The sequence below is a fragment of the Emydura macquarii genome, unplaced genomic scaffold (genome assembly GCF_026122565.2).
Source record: "Emydura macquarii macquarii isolate MOO-44397 ecotype Brisbane River unplaced genomic scaffold, CSIRO-AGI_Emac_v2 contig_374, whole genome shotgun sequence".
In the NCBI taxonomy this organism is placed as follows: domain Eukaryota; kingdom Metazoa; phylum Chordata; order Testudines; family Chelidae; genus Emydura; species Emydura macquarii.
This window is the reverse complement of record NW_027130511.1, coordinates 6001162-6006936: the sequence shown is the minus strand read 5'-3', so window position 1 is coordinate 6006936 and position 5775 is coordinate 6001162.

The window sequence follows — 5775 nt, the reverse complement described above, 5'->3', positions numbered from 1 at the left end:
ATATGATTAAAGTTCTAGAAAACTTGACCTAGGAGGAAAGACTGAAAAAACTGGGTCTGTTTAGTTTGGAGGAGTGAAGATTAATGAGGGACATGATAACAATCTTCAAGTACATAAAAGGTTGTTATAGAAAGGAGGGTGATAAATTGTTCTCCTCATCCACTGAGGATGGGACAAGAAGTAATGGGGTTAAATTGCAGCAAGAGAGATTTAGGTTAAACATGAGGAAAAACTTCCTAATGCACTGGAATAAATTAGCAAGGCAGGTTGTGGAATGCCCGTCATTGGAGATCTTTAAGAACAGGTTAGACAAACACCTGTCAGGGATGGTCTACATATTACTTAATCCTGCCTCAGAACAGGGGACTGGACTCAATGATCTCTCAAGGTCCCTTCCAGTCCTATATTTGTATGATTCTATAGGGAATCCATGTTGGCAGGTGGCCACTTAGCACGGCACGACAAAACCAGGCCAGTCCGATAACTCTCACTGGGTTCTCTCACATATCCCTGAGTGTGACCCGTCCCGTGCCCAGGGTAGCCACCTGATAATGCCAAGGTCAGGGCAGGCTGCAAACGGAGAGCAGATTCTCCCAGCACCAGTGGGTGGCACTGAAGCCAGACTTCCCTACCAGCCACAAACTGCACTTCTGAATCCCCACTGAAGCCAGTACACAAATGTACACAGCCCCCATTACTGCATTTCAGCCTTTGGCTCCCAGTCAGCACTAGGTCCAGTAAAGAGCCAGTTGTTTAAACTCTATGCTCTTCACTACAAAGGTTCCCTCTGACCCCAAAAGGTCAGCCACAGTACCAGTTCAATATGAGTTTGGATCTTACCTAAAATACCACGCTGCCAGCCAATCCTTTAGAAACTAAAACTAAAGGTTTATTGTAAAAAGAAAGAAATAAACCATAAGAGAAATGTTAAAGGGTCAAAGCAAATCAGACATATACAAATGATTGAAAGTCCATATACATCAGGTTTCTAGAAGAATTGTGGAGTTGCAGGCTTGTCCAGTTTCCTCTGGTATACATCCAGTACCTGGATGGGCCTCAGTCTTTTGTTACACAGCTTCAGTTGCAGATGACTTGATCCAGAGGTAGGTAGGTGGCTGAAGCTCAGGATAGAAGGCTGATGACTGACAACAAAATGGATTCGTAAGGCCTCTGCTTTATATACCCTCTGGCCCTGGCCATGCGATCTCGTGGAATGTTACAAGAACTAAAATGGAGTCCAGAGTCACATGGGCCAATCCTGGTAACTCTTCAGGTATGCCTTTAGTTTTTTCCTGGGCCCCATGAGTGTCTGAATGGGCCATTAAGCAGGTTATTCTGCATCCATCCTGTCTGAGTTGTTACCCAGACAGCACAATTTGAAATACAGATATATCAAATATATCTATAACTTCCATTTCACATATTACACATGAGCATAAGTATTATCATCTTACTTAGCATATTATAACCTTCCTTACAGTACCTGACATGGCATATCTCACATGAATCAATATGATTTTGACATACTGATGTCAAACAATATAACAAATGCTCTCCCCCCATCTACCCAGCATGACACCCCCAACGCGAGACTGGTGTAGAAAGGAGTAATCAGAGCTCCTGAATACACCCCAAGGGCCCCCCTCATTCAGACAGCTCGACACTGAGTTCCTCTCAATGGGCACTGTCGTCCTTAGATTCCTTGGGACCCCTGGCTCAACTACCCCCGCCCAACCCTGTCACTAAGCACTGGAACCCTTAGCCTTCTGGGGGTCCCTCACTAGACCCACTCCATAGCCCCCTCTCTGTTGAAACACGTTTAAAGAGTTGTAAGTAACATTCGTCACATTTAGAAAAGCTACCCCTGATCTTGAAGCAGATTCTGTTTCCCAGCCACCTTAAGAGGTTGATTGTAACTTGCATAGCTGGATGGGACCGGGGAGGCTGGGTACACATTAAGTGTGTAGCCACCTGCTGCAGAGTGCATTAATGCAGAGGAACTTGCAAATCTCATAGGGCCTGAGATTTTTGTCAGCCTGACAGGTGGTCGGGGGAGCAGATGGCCATAAATACAGGTTTCACTGTGCTTGATTTCTGGAGCAGCAGATTCCTGGCGGGAGACTCTGGCCCCTCTGTCTCCATCCAGTATTTTTTATTATTTGCCCTGTTGCTGACTCTGGAATCTTGGTTCCCTCTGCTCCCACTTCTCCAGTACACAGAAAGGCCAGTCTACACTATCCGGTTTGATTAGTTATGTAGCACTTCTGGAGCTGCTCAAGCCAATCTGCTGCCCTAGGCAAACCTTCAGTGTGCTGCCCCCTGCTGCTCTCTAGAACAGAGGTTCTCAGCTGGGGGAGACATGTCACTTTGGTGGGGAGCTGCAGTGAGAAAGTGGGGAGGCCAAGTGTCAGGTCACAGCGCCACTCACTCACGTGTGGCCCGGCCGCCCTTCCATCATGACAAGGGTGGGGATGGGGCCGGCTGGACCAGTTTTGAGTGAATGGTGTTGCAACCCGGCACATGGGGTCGCAGCATCACTCAACTTTAGTTCAGCCTCTTCTGCCTAGTGTGCCTATAGCTAAGGTGGCCCCGTAGCACTTCACTGCTTAATAATGATCACACAGTTTCATTCAGCCTGATGCAGGCCGTTCCCCCTCCAGGGGCACCCGGGTATTGCAGAGATGGGAACTTTGGAGGCAGCCCTCGTCCATCTGAGTTGCTATTGACCATCTGTGAGGCATGGCACTGTGCCAATGGCAGTGCTATCTTTTGTATGAAAAACGAGGCTGGGGCCTTGGCTGTCCATGGTCACTAAAGATCTCATGGCACTGAGTAAAACTAGGAATTTTAATCATAGAGCTCTGGCCACATTCTAACTTGGGTAATTATATTCTGCCTCCTGAATTTATGCGGCAGTTCAACAGTGGTTCCCAAACTGGTTCTGGCTGCTGCGCCTTGTTTCCAGCTGCTAAATCACACTCAGATAGGTAAATAATACATTTAACACTTTTCTAATGCAACTTTCTTACATAAGCTACCGCTGTAGTTGTCTTGGAGATGTTAGTTGATCCCTGGTGGGACTGGAGATGATGGGTGCTGGGTGATGGTGAATGGCTATGTGTTAATGAAGATGTGGCCCTTGCCATGAACAAATTTGAGATCCCCTGGTGTACAGGGTGGTTTTTCCACAAAGTGCTGTGTGGTGTTGCTGTGTGCTGTCAAATGTTACACCTCAGAGGTGGATGAATTTCAGGGAAGAGTGAATGCTCCCTGTCGAGCGAGAGCACTTTGGGATCTTTCAGGATGAAAGAGGCTATAGAAACATGTGATATTATTTTTGAGAGAATCTCCTCTCCCCTTGCTTGGGATAGGAGAAAACAGTGACTCACGCACTCTACTCACCTGGGTTTTCTCTCCTGTCTTTTGTGGGAGGTGCTGTGCCTCTTAGATTTCCTCCCTTTCCCCCCACCCTAAAAGCCCCACACTGGGCCAAATCTCTTGAAAATAATTTTCCTAATAAATGTATTAAGGTTTACCAGGACTCAATTTCCATACAAGCATTCTTTTATTAGTCCAAAGGCCACTTGGTGTTTGTTACAACCAAAATACAGATATAAGCATATATACACACCTATATTCCATATCCTAGCAACAAGCATTGGCCAAAATACTTACAACAGGTTCAGACCTGGAAGACACCTTCCCATTAGGCCGTGACTGGTGCGTATGGCAAAGTTCTGACAAAGAAGCCCTAGGAAACCTTGCTTTTTTATACACTATAACAAACAAGTGATGTCACTGCTGGTTATGGGACTTTAGCTAGAGTCAGATGAAGCAGTTTAGGGCTGCACTCTGCCCTCGTCAGTGTTTTTCCCCTTATCTTACTTTACCATATTTTTTCCAAACTAATGGACATTTCTAGCCAATAATATACTGCACCTGGTGCCGAGTGAGCCATGTTTTCTTTATTTCTATTGCTTAGCCCAAACCTTAAATGATGTAATGCTGGTATTATCATGGTTACTACAAGTTTAATACTAAACAACTTTTTTCTTTCTCGTGATCTCATTCTTTTTTATCACATCCTGTGGGCTTGTCACGCATGCTAATATCCAGATCTAATGTGTGCCTGTATTCCTACAGACTCCATCCCTCTGGAAGAGGAGGGCTGGACTAAGCTGTTTCCAAAGCCCATCAAAACCAGCTCAGGCTCAGCCAGAGTCAGGACTGTCAATTTGATCTGGGGGGAGGGAGGCCATGTGGGGAAAGAGGCTGCATTATGTCTCAGTCATTCTCCAGGTAATTAATAGCCCAGCTTTCATGTTCATTAGCAGCAATGAGGCTGCACTGAGACACTGCTTTGGCCAGCCATGCAGGGAAGGGGGCAATGAAAGAGAATGGGGATATAGCAGATAAGTGGATTTTTTTGCCATCAGTCTTTATTGTAGAAAACCAGAGGGAAATTCCTACCCCAAAGTCTGTTTTTATGGGAAATCAGAACGTAGCCTTGACAGAGGGTGAGGCGGGAGTTATAGAGCAACTTGGGATAATTAAATACAGCAAATGGCCACGACCAGATGGGATAAACTGAGGACTCCGAAGGAAACAGTGTGAAATCAGAGCGAGATTGACAGAGACAGAGGAAAGAGGCAGAAAACCAGCACCTGGTCCTGCAGGTGGGGAGTTGCTAACATGGTGTCTGTTTTCTAAAAAAGCTGCTTTGTGGTTTAGCTGGCCTCATCTGGTTACCAGGGAAAAGGGACGGAGTCAAAACAACGCTAAAATAGCTCAACTGTTGGATGTCTGACATGATGGAGTCCAGCTAACCTGGCTTCTGTAGGGGAAGATGGGACCATCCTCCTAACCCGTTGAGGCGTGTCGGCTGTAGGAAGCCTTACTGTGTTTAAACACAATTGTGAGGAGCAGAGTAGCTTACACGATGCCACCCACTGCTGGGCCTGGTCTATGCTGACCTGTTAGTGGTGGTTGGCATCTTGTTTTGACATGCCGAAGCAAACACAGCATTTCCTAGCCAGGACCGGTCCTTGCAGAGGTGAGAAAGTGCGGGGAAAGGCCAGGATTGGTGTAGCTGTGAGCAACCCCAGTGCCAGCGCCCCTGCCCCATTTCCGACAGTACCTCCAGCAGCGGGGAGGCAATAAACTCTCTATATGGCTGTAATGAGATCAATCCCTGGCACCTCAGGGCCAGAAAAATGTCAGCAAGTTGGGAGGAAGTCAGAGGAGAGCAACAAAAACGATGGAGGGGCTGGTTCATGAGGAAAGGTTACAAGATCTTGATATGTTTGGCTTGGCTAAGCAATGTCCAAGGGGTGGGTAGCAGGTCACAGGTATTTGAAGGGTGGCAGCCCCAAAGAGGGTAGGGGATTTTTCAAGGGGATATAGCTAGGGGGACGAGGATGAGATCATTGAAGGGGAATAGCAATAAATATCTCCTCATGGCGAGGTCTGTGAGGATGTTGCGTCATCTCCCAGGGGAAGCAGTGGGAGCCCCATTGCTTGGGACATGTAAAACGGGACTGTGGAAAAGTGGAGGAACTGTCCTGGAACGAACAGTCCTAGGCCAGCAGGAAGATGGATTGGAAGATCCGACAGGACGTTCTTATCTGTAACTTCAAAGATTCTGGGTGGGTGGGAGGGGGTGGAGGGTGCAATTTATTGGGTTGCCACAAAGGGTGAAACTAAGGTGGTGAGGGAACAAGGTGAGCAGAGTCCTGTCCGTCCCTCTGTTAGTATCAGTGTCTCTCTTATTCGTAG